Source organism: Chiloscyllium plagiosum, unplaced genomic scaffold (assembly GCF_037043375.1).
Source record: "Chiloscyllium plagiosum isolate Xiang-an unplaced genomic scaffold, Cpla_swu_hap1 HiC_scaffold_2, whole genome shotgun sequence".
Lineage (NCBI taxonomy): Eukaryota > Metazoa > Chordata > Chondrichthyes > Orectolobiformes > Hemiscylliidae > Chiloscyllium > Chiloscyllium plagiosum.
Genome location: NW_028270140.1, coordinates 108,716,923 through 108,734,025, shown reverse-complemented (window position 1 = coordinate 108,734,025; position 17,103 = coordinate 108,716,923). Strand labels below are relative to the sequence as shown.

The 17,103-nt window shown below is 37.4% G+C and overlaps 1 long non-coding RNA gene across 9 annotated transcripts in view; it reads right to left on the bottom strand.

The window, feature by feature from the left end:
• LOC148151959 (uncharacterized) overlaps positions 1–17,103 on the bottom strand; it is a 450,140-nt gene that overhangs the window by 173,362 nt on the left and 259,675 nt on the right. For 5 of the 9 annotated variants that reach the window (XR_015761148.1, XR_015761105.1, XR_015761136.1 and 2 more), the window contains one exon: positions 1,995–2,065. The exons of 2 other annotated variants lie outside the window; for them this stretch is intronic. This is a non-coding gene — a long non-coding RNA (uncharacterized LOC148151959). Of the gene's footprint in view, positions 1–1,994; positions 2,066–16,307; positions 16,392–17,103 lie in introns of all 9 variants that reach the window. 2 more of the 9 variants (XR_015761089.1, XR_015761106.1) reach the window with 1 other exon arrangement.

Here is a 17,103-nt window from a genome sequence, read left to right as displayed (position 1 = left end):
CGAATTAGAAGATTTGTGTCGCCAGCCTGTAGCATTTTTCCCGAAAGGGCCTGGTTATTCAGTGCTGGATTCTGACCAGGGATATGTGACATATTCATATACAAGTTCAGAGACACTAGGTATTATATCAAGATTACCATTTTCATCTGGAACAAAAGAAAGATTGGGATTAATGGAAAGGAGCACAGATGCATTGGTCATAAACTCGGATTTTATTACACCGTGGGCGGCACGGTGGCACAGTGGTTAGCACTGCTGCCTCACAACGCCCCTCAGGGTTCAATTCCCGCCTCAGGCGACTGACTGTGTGGAGTTTGCACGTTCTCCGGTGTCTGCGTGGGTTTCCTCCAGGTGCTCTGGTTTCCTCCCACAGTCCAAAAATGTGCAGGTCAGGTGAATTGGCCATGCTAAATTGCCCATAGTGTTAGGTAAGGGGTAGATGTAGGGGTATTGGGTGGGTTGCGCTTCTGCGGGTTGGTGTGGACTTGTTGGGCCGAAGGGCCTATTTCCACACTGTAATGTAATCTATATCATTGAGCAGTTATCTGCCATTACATTCTGCTTGTAGAAATTTCTTTCAGAATATTTAGGTTGTGAAAAATGTACAAATAGGGTAATTATTACATATATATCCATACTGCAATCTTAGCGCTATATACCCATTGCATCTTTGTAAAATGGAAGACTTCACTTGTGAATGCAGATGTGAATATTCTTTTAGGGTTGATAAATGGGTGTGTGAGTAACGTGAATTGCCTCCAACTGTCAACATTTCCCCATGTTTAATGTCAGCAAAATCAGAGTTGTTTTTAGGTTCCAAATATAAATCTAATTTTGCTAAACTGTGATCAGAAAACAAAGAACCTTGATGTGCTCGTTGAGTTAAAGTTTAAACATATCTCCCATGTCCATGCCTTTTCTAAGAATCCATTAATTGCAAAGGTTCCTGCTTGGTTTTTTGTTAATTTTTGTGGAAATGGGTGACTGGGAGTTTGTAGAAACACATAAGTCAGCTTAGAAGTAATTTTGGAGATTGTTTCTCATCTTATTAAATTATTTCTCCAACAAGTGAGATTAAAGCAATAGTCACCTTCACACTCACATGCAGGATATTAGTCAATGTCACAATCTGAAATGTCTTTTTGATTAGTCATGTAATTTTATTTTGACACTTTAAATTTCATGATCCTTTTGTACCAAACAGTAAAATGTGCAAAAGAGAAAATGCTGGAAAATCTCAGCAGGTCTAGCAGCATCTGTAAGGAGAGAAAAGAGCTGACATTTCGAGTCTAACTAACCCTTTGTCGAAGTAAAATGAGCAAAGTAAAATGGCTACCAAAAGTCACACAAGCGTTCAATAGCCAGATGTATGGTTCCAAATTAATAAATTGACCTTTAGCCTGATTCTCTGGTCTGTATCGGCTGCTTGTATGTTCTATCTTAATTTATGAAAACCACATTCTTCACTCTTTTTGATAATATTGCTCCTTGTTCAATGCTCTTTCTCTTCTAGCATAGTGACAGCTCTTTCAACCAATGCTTTTTGGAATTCCTTCTGCTTTCAAATTTTGAAAACCTTTCTCTTAGCCACCCCCATACCCTTTCCACTTTCTTTATATTCCTCCTGCTCAAGTACTGCTTTTTTCTTTTCTTTGTAAACCACTTTGAGACATATTTCTACATACAAATATCACTGTAGAAATGTCAGCTTTTTTCATGGATTATGTAACAAGAAAGAATAACTATTGAAATTTCAAATCATAGAATTTTACAGCACAGAAGGAGATTATTTGCTTACAGATTTCTTTGTGGTTACCATCGCAACAAAGAGTTGTTCGTCCGGTGACAATAACTCCACTTATTATTCACGCATAAGTAGTTTTTATAATAACAAGCTTTATTACGATGACTGATTTGGTGTACCATTTATATTAAATGGCATGCAAATAATAGAAACTGGTTCCCAGGCTCCAATTACTTCCCAGAATACCTACTTGTGTCAGAGTGACCACTCCTGCCTTCGAGGGAAGCCTCCTGCCTTTTGCACAGCTGCATTGCTCCAGACCTATAAGAATGATCTGGAATTAAAGGTGACCTTGTTCCATTCTTAAAATAACCTTAGACTGTGCTTACATAATACATAGTTTGAATATTTAACTGAAGCTGTAGTTTATAATCTTTTCAGTGCTTGACACTGTTAGAAGCTTTGCTTATTCTCATAAGTGCTTAGGACAATTGTTTATATTATTTCCGAGACCTATTGTTCATGAGCAGAGACTAGGTTAAGGTCCTTTTCTCCCTCCTGTGTTCTACTTCTAAAAAGAGAAAAAGAAATTAATGCAGGAATTATCATTTTTAATCAATTTAGAACATCTCCAACACTAATCAACCCTCTATCTCTGTACTGTTCCCTGAAAGAGCTGTCCATTTAATTCTATCCCCACTTCCCTAAAAGTCTCCAAAGGTTTATTTTTTAAATATTTAAACACTTCCCTTTTGGATTATGAATTTCCTTTTAACACTGATTTTGTAGGATATTCATATCAATTCTTTATCTAAAAATGTTTTTGCTAACGTTATCTTTCATTTTCATAATGGTCTGAAAATGTGTATCCTGTAATTATCAATTCATTGCTGTTAGGAATTGAGGTGTAAAGAATAAGAGACACAAAGGGAGAGGATAAAAGATAACAGAGTGGACAAAATGAAAGAACAATCATACATGGAATATGGAATTCTAATAAATGTTTCTCCATTACTTTAGTGCACTCATTAACCCATCACTTTTAAACAATTGAGTCTTTTTTAATGCAATTATAAAGGAGACTATTTGTTCATGTTGCAAAATTACCAACATAAATTTCTAGAAATGTAACCAAAATTTGCACAACAGATTGATTGTATCCCTGAAAAGTCTTTGTTTCGAGTTGTATATCCGTCAGAATTGAATAATGTCTATGTTTGCATCCAAATATATCAACAAATTCAAAAGGCCAAAACGTAATGCTAGGAAAATAATATGAAAGCAAGCAGAAGGTAATAGATATTAATGTATGATTCTAAAGCCTTGATGTGCAAGTAAGAAAAGGTAGAGAAAAGTGCAGAAGCAGCCTAACTGTTTGCGTATTATTTCCTTTTACATTCATACTTACATGAATATAACGTTCAGGAAGATAAAAAAAAAGTTGGACATAGGGAAAAATGTATACTGCTCTTCAGAATTTTGGGATTAGTCGCTGAATTTCAGAAACAGAGCTCTAAGTATTAAATATACAAATATTCAAATTACATGGGGATTCACAATACTGGAAGGTGAAAACTATCTTTTTACATGCTGCTCAAGTAAATATCAATATTATTTTTTGTTTTACTTATTTGCCTAAATTTGAGGATTTTACACTCCTTATGTATATACTTCAGTGTGGAGCTGGATTAAGAAGTATATTGTCACGAGAGAGCAGATTCAGCTATACTTCTAGTGAATAAAAGACCTAAAGAATGATTGATTATGATAACTCAAAAACAAATTGCGTTTTATTTTAATATTTGTTACAATTGTAGAAAATATGCCAAAAATTACTATTGCTGATATTAATTGATGGATTGAAAACATTCTTGAATGATTCTCTACTGTTTGTTTTTCTCTATAATAGAGGTGCTGTCATAGTCAAAACCATTGGGTTGGTAATCTAGAGGTCTAAGCCAATAACATGAGGAAATGGGTTCAAATCTCACCATGGCAAATTGTTTATTTAAATTCAATAAAATCTAGAATTAAACCTTATCTATTGCCGCCTGTGTAACTATTGCATCCCATGTAACCATTTGTTTCACTAATGTCCTTTAGGGAAGGAAGTCTACTGTTCTTACCTGGTTTGGTCGACATGAGACTCCAGATCCACTGCAATGTGTTGATTCTTAACTGACTTCTTAAATGACCTAGAGAGTCAATCAGTTCGAGGAAACTGGGGATGGGCAACAAGAGGTGGCTGAACTAATGACACCCACTTCTCATGCAAGAATCAAAAGAAATGAGTCAAAATTCAAGGTCTGACTAATTTGTTCTGATTCTGTATGAATACAGTTGCTCAAGGGGTTAAATGCGTTCTTTCTTTCTTTCATTCATTAAACCATGGCAGATTGCAGATCAAATCAATTTACTGATCTTTGTTCCATTTCATTAGATATTCTTCTGAAAAGAAAATTGTTCCCATTACATGTTGATAATTAATGGTCCCTTTATATGCAATCTTGATATCCAAATCATGGTGAAAATGAGTTCCCAGAATACCTGTATATTTCAGGTGAAGAGCTGCACAGTTATAGAACTTGAACCTAGAACTAGGACCTCAACACAATTTTGAGGGACCAGTGGAATGTCTGTGTACCTACACATAGAGTCATAGAGTCATACAGCATGGAAACTTCAGTCCAGCTTATCCACGCCAACCAGAAATCTCAAACTGACCTTGTCCCATTTGCCAGCACTTGGCCTATATCCCTCTAAACCCTTCTTATTCATATACCCATCTGGATGCCTTTTAAATGTAGCAATTGTACCCACCTTCGCCACTTCCTCTGGTCGCTCATTTCGAATGAAGAAGTTACCCCTCAGGTCCTTTATAAACCTCTTACCTCTCACCTAAAACCTACGCCCTCTAGTTTTGGACTTCTCTACCCTGGATAAAAGACCTTGGCTATTCACCTTATCCATGCCCCTCATTCCTCAGTCTCTGATCCAGAGAAAAAAACTCCAGCCTATTCAAGCTCTCTCCTTAACTCAAACCCTCCAGTCTGGCAACATCCTTGTAAATATTTTCTGTACCCTCTCAAGTTTAATAACATCCTTTTCATAGGAGGGTGACAAGAATTGTGTGCAGTGTTCCAAAAGTGGCCTCAACAATGTCCTGCACGGCCACAACATGACATCCTAACTCCTATACTCAATGTTATGACCAATGAAGGCAAGTGTGCCAAATGCCTTCGCCATTATTCTGTCTACCTATGACTCCACTTTCATGGAATTAAGCACCTGCATAGTTCCCTACCATTAACTATATAAGTCCTGCCCTGGTTTGCCAGACCAAAATGCATAACCTCACATTAATCTAAATTAAACTCCATCTGAAATTCCTTGCCTCACTGGTCCACCAGATCAAGATCCCAATATACTCTTAGAAACTTCCTTCACTGTCCACTATAACACTAATTTTGGTGTGATCCACAAACCCACTAACCATACCTTCTTTATTCTTATCCAAATCATTTATATAAATGACAAACAATGGTGGACCCAGAACCAATTCTTTTGGCACACCACTGGAACAGACCTCCAGTCTGAATAACAAACCTCTACCATCTATCTTCTACCGTCAAGCCAATTTTGTATCCAATTGACTATCTCTCCCTGAATTCCATGTGATCTAACCTTACTAACCAGTCTACCAATTAGGATCTTGTTGAAGACCTTGCTAAAGTCCATGTAGATGATGTCTATTGCTCTGCCTTCAGTTATCTTCTTGGTAAACTCCTCAAAGATCTCAATCAAATTTGTGAGACATGATTTGACATGCACAAAGCTGTGCTGACTATCCCAAATCAGTCCTTGCCTTTCCAAATGCATATAAATCCTGTCTCTCAGAATCCCCTCCAACAACTTAGCAACGACTGATGTTGGGCTCACTGGTCTGTAGTTCTCTTGCTTTTCCTTGCAGCCTTTCGTAAACAATTAGCCACCCTCCAGTCTTCAGCTACTTCACCTATGGCTGTCGATGATAGAAATATCTATGCATGGGGTTCCACAATCTCTTACATAGCTTACCACAATATTGGGGATACACCTGATCAGATCCTGGAGATTTATCAACCTTTACACATTTTAAGACTCCAGCGCATCCTCTTCTGTAATGTAGACTTCTTTCAAGACATAACTATTCATTACCCCAATTTTTCTAACTCCCATGCCTTTCTCCACAGTAAATGCAGCTAATATAACCTGTGGTTCCATACATAGACAGCTTCATTGTTTTTTTTTTATGGGACTCTATTCCCGCTCCCTAGTTACTTCTTTGTCCTTAATATACTTACAGAATCTCTTAGGATTCTCCTTATCATCATATGCCAAAGCAGTCCCCCTTTTTCCCTCTTGATTTCCCACTTAATTATACTCCACTTTACTCCTCCAGGAATTCACCTGATCCCAGCTGTCTATACCTGACATATACCTCCTTCTTTTTCTTGACAAGAACCTCAATATCTCTAGTCATCCAGTGTTCTCTGCACTCTCCAGCCTTGCGCTTCAAACTAACAGGAACATACTGTCTCTGATGTCTCGTTATCTCATTTTTGAAAGCTTCCCACATGCCAGATGTCCTTTTACATGCTCTGCCAATGGTGCTAGATGGTGTGTAACTGTTTCAAGTTGCTCACAAAATAGCAGAATGTAAATATTTTGAGAATGTTTTGATGGCTATTAAAATTGTTTGGGGTGATGTCTTGGAAGAACTTTAAAATGTGAGGAAGACAGTGTAGAATTTCATAATGACAGAGCTGAGTTGATGAAGTAGACAGATAGGTGGCAGGTGAGTCTCAATGCAGATAAATGGAAGGTGATATATTTTGGTCAGAAGAACATTGAAAGACAATATGAAATAAGGGGTATAATCCTAAAAAGCAAGCAGGAGCAAAGTGAGCTGGAAGTATATGCACACAGGTCATTGAAGGTAGCAAGACAATGATGACAGAAAAATTAAATTATACAGTATGCTCAGCTTCATTAATAAGGACATAGAGTAATAAAGCAAGGCAGTGATATTAAACTTGTATGAGATACTTGATGGATCTCAAATCAAGCATTGTGCACAGTTGTGGCACCAAATTATAGGAAGGATTTGAATGCACTGGACAGATTGCAGGAGCGATTTACAAGAATGATTCAAGGGATAAGAACTGTTCTTCTTGGAGTGAAGAAGGCTGATTGGAAATTTGATAGACTTTGAGGTTGGCTGTAAAAAGAACAAGAACAAGACAGCATAGATTTAAAGTGATTTGCAAAAGAATCAAGGGAAATGTGAGAAAAAAATGTGTTCACTCAGCAAGTAGTTCAGGTTTAGGATCCACTGCATGGTAGTGTGGTGGAGGAAGGCTCATTTGAGAGGGTACTGGTAAAAACAATGCTATGTAAGGGTATGGGGGAAAACCAGGATATAGTGATGGTCATTTGAAGAGTCAGTATAGTCATGATGAGCTGAAGGGCCTCATTCTGCACTGTAGCACTTCTCTGATTCTACGATTCATGTCCTTGGCAAACCTTTCAATTCATCATTTCCTCTTTCATGCACTACCACTCTTCACGATTGCCTCCTCTTACATTTTAATTTCCTGTTTCCAACTTGGGTCATATCTTCGACCGCCAGATTCTGCAAATGGAAAAGTGCCCATGTGTGTGAGATGTTTTCATCATTCAAAATGAAACTCAGCCATCACACTGGATAGGGATTCTCACCATTGATTCCAATTCCGCCTTTAACTGTGCACCCATAATCCACTCAAAGTGAAAATCCAACATAATTTACAACTTGAATTAAAAGTCAATAATCCAATGGATGCATTAAGTATTTGTCCACAAATATTGCACTTAATACCTCTGTTCTTTTTTCAAAGGTCCAATAATATCTCATAAATGCCTTTTTGATACTATAAGTTAACAATGAATTGTTTTGGAAATTTGTACAATTAATATATAAACCATAAAATGTAGAGTAAAATGACAACATTAATTGCATGTAAATAGTACTGGAGTTCATTTCTTTGTCCACATGTGTTTATGTGCGTGCATTTTTGTATTTGTATTTATAGACTAATAAACAATAATGATTGTACATACAATTTAAATTACAAATGATGTTGACAGTCAATTATATTCAGAGAGAGTTCTTTCAGCAGGATTACATGAAAGTTAAAGCTTTAGCACATAGTTAACATCAGCTATGGAATTCTGGAATGCATTCCTATCCTGAAGAAAAACTATAAATACCAAAGCTGAATTTCAAAATTTTGTGACAATATACAGCTTCATACACAGATTTCACATGAATGTTACAAGATATCTATGTTACTGCAAATATGTCTTCAGTAGGTTGTTAGTGCAAAACTTGATTATTACTGAATAGAGAGACATATTGTTCAAGATTTACAACTTATGCTCATCAGGACATGCACAAGCATGTTAAATTTCAAACAATCACAAACTCGAGCAGTATAAATTATGGTGACTGTTTGACATTTAAAATTGTAGCATATGTCCTGGTGACTATAAGATGAAAACCTTTCGTAACATGCATCTCTTTTCAGAACCTAGCTTTAGCTCACTGACACAGTTGCTCATCGGTCCTGATTATGTTACCATTAACATTTTTATTCAACAAGATATCACCAAAGAATTATTCTCAATGGCATTGTTTGGTGTATTGTTGTATAAGAAGGTTGTTTATTTGTGAAGTGTATGAACAGCCAGCTGCAAATATCTACATTGATTGATATTTGTCAGTCAGTCCTAAAATCACACTTGAAGAGGGAAGACTAGATCTGCTGGGTGATTAGATATGCTTTTCATATGTCAGAAATCTAAAGTCAAAGGAGCAAATAAATATCTTACTACACCTTATTGTTTTCTTCTAATATGTAAAAGTTTTAATATCTGTTTTCACTTTATCTTTTGTCTTCTTATTATTTTCATTTCATTGTCAATGAGATCTGGCTTTAAGCTATATCTTTGAACTCAAAGTGTATTGTACAAAGTGTTCCTTGCTTACATTAAAAAAGTTTAAACAATGAGTACATTTCTTGTGTAGACTATTCCGAAGTTATTTGCAGGAATGTACATTTACAAAAGGATTTATAATCTCCATGCATTTAAACAAATTTTCTGTACACTACAAACATGTAAAATGTTTACCACTTTCCACTGTACGTAGATTGTGTGTTGGGAGACATAGGATATGTGTGCAGATATCTAACTGAAGCAGCATCCATACTTTGAAAGCAAGAATGAATGAGAAACATGGCATGACTTCTCCGCACTGTGATAACTCTAATTATTGCTGCTTGAAAGTTAAGGTTTATAAAGGTTTATATACCTGCAAAATCTGTGTTCTGTGGATTGTTGGTAGACTGACAGCTAATAATAATGATGTGACAGGTTGTGTGCAGCTTCTCGTATCTATGTGGAGAAAGGCCCCAAGAGACCAATGATATACCCACTCCATCTTTATAATAATGATGTCATCTGGGTTAGCGATGGCACTAATCATTTTAAAACATTCTTCAGGTATATATGTACTTTTAAAATATATGTGCTCAAATTCTCTTATCTTTATCATAAAAAAGAAAAACTGATCTTTATCAGTTTACTGTAAGGATTATGGTGACTAGATACTATTAGTGAACAATTCCACTCTAGAAATTGTTGCTGTCTATTTCATTGCCATGTAGACATTGTCTTCAATAATAAATAACAATCCTCCAACCTGCAACTCAACACATTTCTGTTTTATGTGACACTTAAAAATAGTTGAATAAACAACGAGAATTGTGGAGGTAGCAAAACATCTGATCATTTACAGATAAGCTGTAGGGTAGTGAACTGACAGTAAAAACACATTGCAAACGGATGACGAACTGATGATGATGCAGGATGCATTGTGAAAAGATTCCAGCACTTATTGACTGGGTGTTGACCGAGATAAGTAAATCAATGTATTTAAACCAGTTAAACAATGTTGAAATACAATGATGATGAGAACAATAGCATAATACTAATTTTACTTGGCCAACACTTGGACTAGTCCCTGAGAGGTATTGGCAAATTCCATCACTACTTTTGAATTTTAAATTTAACTCATGAAATAAATTTGGAATAAAGTATTAGTCATTTGGTACCATCATATGGACAAATGAACTAGGAGCAGGACTAAATCAGTCAGCCCATCAAACTGGCTTCACCATTCAATAGCCCACAGCTTTTTATCATTTATATAAATGATTTGGATGTGAATATAGGAGGTTAGTTAGTAGGTTTGCAGATGACAGCAAATTAGGTGGTGTGGTGGAGAGTGAAGAAGATTATATCAGAGTACAACAGGACCTTAATCAGATGGGCCAATGCAGTTGGAGTTTAATTTAGAAAAATATGGGGTGTTGTATTTTGGCAAAGCAAACCAAGGCAGGACTTATACAGTTAATGGCAGAGTACGAGGGAGTGATGTCGACCAAATAGACCTGGTTGGGTGTGGGTGTGGGTGGGGATGCAGATCCATATTACCTTGAAAGTGGAGTCAGGGTGGTGGAAGAAGGTATTTGATACACTTGCCTTCATTGGAGTATAACAGTTGGGATGTCATATTGTGGCTGTACAGGACATTGGTGAGGCCACTTTTGGAATATTGCATACAATTTTTAATGCCTCTCTAGAGGAAGGATGTTGTTAAACTTGAGAGGGTGCAGAAAAGGTTTACAAAGATGTTGCTGGGATTGAAGGGTATGAACTATAGGGAAAATAGGCTGGAACTTCTTTTCCCTGTAATGTCAGATACTGAGGAGTGACCATAAGGAGCTTATAGCGGAGTCTAAAACTTGAGGGTGTATGTTTAAAATGAGAGGGGAAAGATTTAAAAAGTCCCTGAGGAGTACTTTTTTTCATGCAGAGTGTAGTGCATTTATGGAACGAGCTTCCAGAGGAAGTGAAACATTTAAAAGGCACCTGGATGGTTACATGAATAGGAAAAGGATATTGGCCAAATGCTGGCAAATTGGACTAGGTCAGATTGGGTTGTTTGGTCAAGCAGAAGAGTTGGACCAAAGGACTTGTTTCTGTGCTATATGACTCTATGACTCTCAGTCCATGATTACTCCATGTTCCTGCCTATCCTCAATAACCTTTCGCTCCCTTAGCATAAAACGAATCCATCTACTTTTGCATTAAAAGTGCTTCCACCATCTTTTTAGGAAGTGAATTCTAAAGACTCATGACCCTCTGTGCACAAAAGGTGTCCTTATTCTGTCTTAAATGGCTGACGCCTTCTTTCGAAACAGTGATTCCTCATTCTAGATTCTCACACAAATGAAAACAATCTTTCAGCATCTGCCCCTAAGGATCTTGTATGTTTCAATAAGGCATCTCTCAGGTAGTTTTTTTATTAACTTGTTCAGAAATACTATTACCCACCTGAGCCTTCTTGTCCAGAAACAGGGACACTATCACTGCACCACAAAAACTCTTTTAAAGTCATCTCTTTCTCTTCTAAACTCTAGCAGAAGCAATTATAATCTGTTCAAACTTCCCTCTTAAGACAATTCACCATTCCAGGTAATATTCTGTCAATCCTTTTCCGAATTGCTTCTAATGAATTTATATCCTTCTTTAAAATAGGAACCAATACCATACACAGAACTCTGGAAGCTGTCTCACCAAAGACTTTGATTAAAACATTATGTCGCTACTTCTGTACTTAATTCTATTTGCAACAAATGAGACCTCTCTATCAGCTTTCCCTATTATTTGCTGCACACATGCTTTACAATAGGGAGTCCAGATCTCTCTTCATCTCAAAGCTCTGTAACCTGTCACCATTTAGATAATATACTTCCTTTTTATTCTTCCATCCAAAAACCCAACTTTACATTTTTCCACATTGTCCTCCATTTTCCAGATCTTTGCTCATTCACTTAACCTTGAGAAAGTGAGGACTGCGGATGCTGGAGATCAGAATCGAGAGTGTGTTGCTGGAAAAGCACAGCAGGTCAGGCAACATCCGAGGAGCAGGAGAATCGACTTTTCGGGCATAAGCCCTTCATCTGGTGTGTTGTGTTTTCCTGCTGTGTTTTCCCAGCAACACACTGTCGACACATTCACTTAACCTGACTACGTCCCTCTGACATATCATTAGGCCCACTTTCTACCTTACCTTCCAGTTTATCTTTGCGTTATTATCACAGTGATTTATATAAATTGTAAAAGATTGAGGCCCCAACATGAATTCCTGTGGCACACCACTTGCTATACCTTGCTGATTAGAACTTGTCCCACTTATGCCTACTCTTGTTTTCCTATTAACTAGCCAACTTCTATCCATGACAATGTGTTACCTCTATACCTTTATTTTAATTCCCACAATAAATGTGGATGACCGACCTTACCAAAAGCAAACTAGAATTCTAAACATCGTACTTCAATTGGTTCAACTTTATCTACTTGTTACCTCCCTAAAAATTCCAATAGGGTAGTTAACATAATTTTCCTTTCTCAAAACCATGTTGTCTCTGCCTGATTACCTTAAGCAGTTCCATGTGCTTTGCTATAACATCCTTAATCATAACTTCTGATTTCTTCCCCATGACAGAGCTAACTGCTCTGAAGCGTTCTGCTGTCTATCTTCCTCTCCCTTTTCAGATAAAGAATTACATTTGCTATTTTCCAATAGATAGGAACCTTTTCATAATCTAAGGAACTTTGGAAAATTAAAATCAATGCATCAACTATCTCTCAAGTTACTGTGTTTAAGATCCTGAATGAAATTCATCAGGATCCAGGGACTTGTTTGCCAGCAGCACAAATGGTTTGCTCAGGATCTCTTCCCTCGTGAACATAATTTTCTTGAGTTCTTCCCTCTCTTCCATTTCCTAATTTACAGCTGTTTCTGGGATTTTGCTTATATCCCCTGTAGTGAAAATGGATACAAAATACCTGTTCAATTTATCTGGCATGTGCTTACATTTCATTTCTAAGTCCCAAGATTTACTTTACGTAGGATCAATGTTCACTTTGGTTAATTCTTCTTTTTAAATATCTGTAGAAACTTTAATTTTCCCTCCAGATGAATAGTTCAGTCAGTTTTTCTTATATTCTGTCCAATCTTCTCCTAACAACAGTTTTGCACAAATATATGCTTTAAGTTTGATACTATCTTTACATTTTGAGGAAGGAGTGGATGACATAAATCTAAGAGCAAATCAACACATAAAGTTACAAAAATAATAAAAGACGCAACTAAACACCCCTTATCTTGATGTATGTAGCAGTCAAAACATAACAGATTAACTGATAGTGCAAATATAAATAAATCAGTGCAATTTGATTGCCATTACAGAAACATGCCTTAACCACAAGCAGTAGGTCCTCCCATTGAAATTTTTTCTTACCGGGTTGTATCTGTTCGACATATTCTGAAATATTCCCATAGATGTCTGTCACTACATCGCTGTTGACATATCCCTTAGTTTTGTTTGCCAGCTTACTTCAGTTAACATTGCTTGCATGACCTTATAATCACCTCTATTCAAGTTTAAAATACTAGTCTAAGTCATTCTTCTATTCTTCAAACTGTGTAAAATTAAATTATGTGATAATTGCTATTATACAGGTGTGCCTTCACAATTAAGTTATTAACTAATCCTCTCATTGGACATTGAAATATTTAGTATCGCCTACTCTCGGGTTGGCTCCAGAACTTGAAGCTTTAAGAAACTACCTGAAAACATTCTATTAACTTTTTTTCGATGCTAGTTTTATTCATATGATTTTCCAGTCTGCACGTTGATTAGAATCGTCCATGATAATGCCATGTGTTTTCTGCTCTCATTATTCCTTTTATTTTATGCCCCATCTTATTGTATGCTTACTGTTTGAGTGCCTATGTATCACTTCCAAAAGTGACTTCTTACCTTTATCATTCCACATTTCTAGCCAAATTGTTTCATATCAAACTTTTTCAAACTGAGTCATCTGTCTATTTGACTAATACAATATTTTATTAACAACTCCACCTCTATAGCTATTCCTACTTGCTGTCTATTTTAAATATCATATGCCCTTCAGTATTCAGATCTCAATCTCCATCATCGAATAGGCATGTTTCTGTAATGGCAATCAAATTGCACTGATTTATTTATATTTGCACTATCAGTTAATCTGTTATGTTTTGACTGCGACATACATCAAAATATGGGGCGTTTAGTTGCGTTCTTTTATTATTTTTGTAACTTTATCTGTTGATTTGCTCTTAGATTTGTGTCATCCACTCCTTCCTCTCATGGTCTGTTTATTATTACCAAAAATAATACATCTTTCTCTTGCCTTGTTTTGATTTTTTGATTCACCACATCTTCCCAAATTTGATCTTTTAACTCCATAATGTAATTTAAGATTTTCTCCATTTCCCCAGATAAATGATTCACTGGAATACTGGCCACAGCACTGTTCAGGTATAGACCAATAATATTGGCCTTATTTTTCCCTTTACTGGTGCCAGTAACCCATAGTACAGAATCTAAATCTCCCACACAATCTTTGAACCAAGCATTCATTGCTCTGATTTGGTTTTTCTGATGACAATTTGCACATGACTCAGGTTATAATCCAGAGATTATTACCTTTGAGGTTCTGATGATCAATTTGGTATTTAATACTTTACGCTGTCAATTCAGAATCTATTTCCTTGCTTTGCCTATATCATTGGTTTCTGCATAATCTACAATGATCAGGTCCACACTACTACCCTTTCACCCCTGACAAGTTCCTCTTGAGTGCTGAGGAGATGTTCTGACCTCCGGCATTACATAAAGTTAATGAACCCATCTGGCTCATTAATATCCTTTAGGGAAGGAAATCTGCTTTCCTTACCCAATCTGGCCTACATGTAACTCCAGACCTATACCCTTCACTTTGACTTAGTATCTCCAGTCCCATGTGAGATAGTCTAAAGCAAGATTCCACTGCTGATTCTGATCCATTGCAGTCTTTTTCACTCCAAATAGGTGATGTCTCTTACTCGAAGGCCTTCATTAAATTTATTTTCCCCAGTCTTCTTTAACAGCTCCACCTACCTTTCCCATCTGGTAGTTTCGTTCCTACTGTTACATCATTATTTACAGTGGAAAAGGACAATGGAAGGTATAGAATGTAAAGAAATAAATGGTGACAGCTTGAAAAATGCCCACATTACAGAGGAGGAAGTGCTGGATGTCTTGAAATGCATAAAAGTGGATAAATCCCCAGGACCGGATTAGGTGTGCCCTAGAACTCTGTGGAAAGCTAGAGAAGTGATTGCTGGACCTCTTGCTGAGATATTTGTATCATCGATAGTCACAGGTGAGGTGCCAAAAGGCTGGAGGTTGGCTAACGTGGTGCCACTGTTTAAGAAGGCAAGTTGTTGGAGGGAATCCTGAGGAACAGGATGTACATGTATTTGGAAAGGCAAGGACTAATTAGGGACCATCAACATGGCTTTGTGCGTAGGAAATCATGTTTCACAAACTTGATTGAGTCTTTTGAAGAAGTAACAAAGAAGATTGATGAGGGCAGAACAGTGGATGTGATCTACTTCAGTAAGGTGTTTGTCAAGGTTAGATCTCATGGAATACAGGGAGAATTAGCCATTTGGTTACAGAACTGGCTCAAAGGTAGAAGACAGAAAGTGGTGGAGGAGGGTTGTTTTTCGGACTGGAGGGCTGTGACCAGTGGAGTGCCACAAGGATCAGTGCTAGGTCCACTATTTTTCATCATTTATATAAATGATTTGGATGTTAGCATAAGAGGTATAGTTAGTAAGTTTACAGATGACACCAAAATTGGAGGTGTAGTGGACAGTGAAGAGGGTTACCTCATATTACACCGGAATCTTGATCAAATGGGCCAATGGGCTGAGAAGTGGCAGATGGAGTTTAATTTAGATAAATGTGAGGTGCTGCATTTTGGGAAAGCAAATCTTAGCAGGACTTACACACTTAATGGTAATGTCCTGGGGAGTGTTGCTGAACAAAGAGACCTTGGAGTGCAGGGTCATTGCTCCTCGAAAGTGGAGTCACAGGTAAATAGGATAGTGAAAAGGTGTTTGGTATGCTTTCCTTTATTGGTCAAAATATTGAGTGCAGGAGTTGAGAGATCATGTTGTGGCTGTACAGGACATTGGTTAGGCCACTGTTGGAATATTGTGTGCAATTCTGGTCTCCTTCCTATCGGAAGATTATTGTGAAACTTGAAAGGGTTCTGAAAAGATTTACAAGGATGTTGCCAGGGTTGAAGGATTTGAGGTATAGGGAGAGGTTGAATAGGCTAGGACTGCTACAGAAAATTTCAATAAGGATGCAACTGCTGGACTAACTAGCATTGGTTTTGGCCCAATACACAATAAATGCACAACCCATCCAATCAACCCCTGCATTAACATCTGTGATCCTCCAGTTCTCTAGAAGTGGAAATTGTCTCCCAGATTAGTCAAACAACAGCTTGACAGAATCAAACAGAATCATACCTTTCAGCCAAACTTCCAGATTTTCTCATCACCATTCCTAGGATTGTCCTGTTCCCCTTGCAAGACAGTGGTCCAGAGGTGGTCCTATATTGATACACATTGGTGAAAGAGTGGCTGTGTGAATTCTCCACATTGTCTCATGACCAAATGAGATTTAATGGCATGAAACATGAGAAGGGAAACATCCCATTGATTAATGTTTCCCTCAACTGATAAATCAGTGCCTTCCCATAGTGAACAGAAAGAAGCACTGATGATATCAAAGGCACAGAGTGTACATCAGCTGGAGGACTGTAATGTCTAGTACCAATCCATGTATCACAGATGAATTAGTTCATGACCACTGTGACAGGTATGACTGGTGCATAGCCCATATGAGAACAAAGTCTCACCAGATTAGAGATGTGTGATGATGTGTGATGCAATCAATATTCTAGTTTCAAAATACCCAAAATGAAGCACTATGAAGAGAATTGTATTTCTCCTCAATTTGTAAACTTAAGGCTTGGTATATCTCTCATTCTGTGATGACTAACACTGCTGCCTCACAGTGCCAGAGACCTGGGTTCAATTCCCACCTCAGGCAACTGACTGTGTGGAGTTTGCACATTCTCCTCGTGTCTGCGTGGGTTTCCTCCGGGTGCTCCGGTTTCCTCCCACAGTCCAAAAATGTGCAGGTTAGGTGAATTGGCCATGCTAAATTGCCCATACTGTTAAGTGAAGGGGTAAATGTAGGGGAATGGGTCTGGGTGGGTTGTGGACTTGTTGGGCTGAAGGGCCTGTTTCCACACTGTAA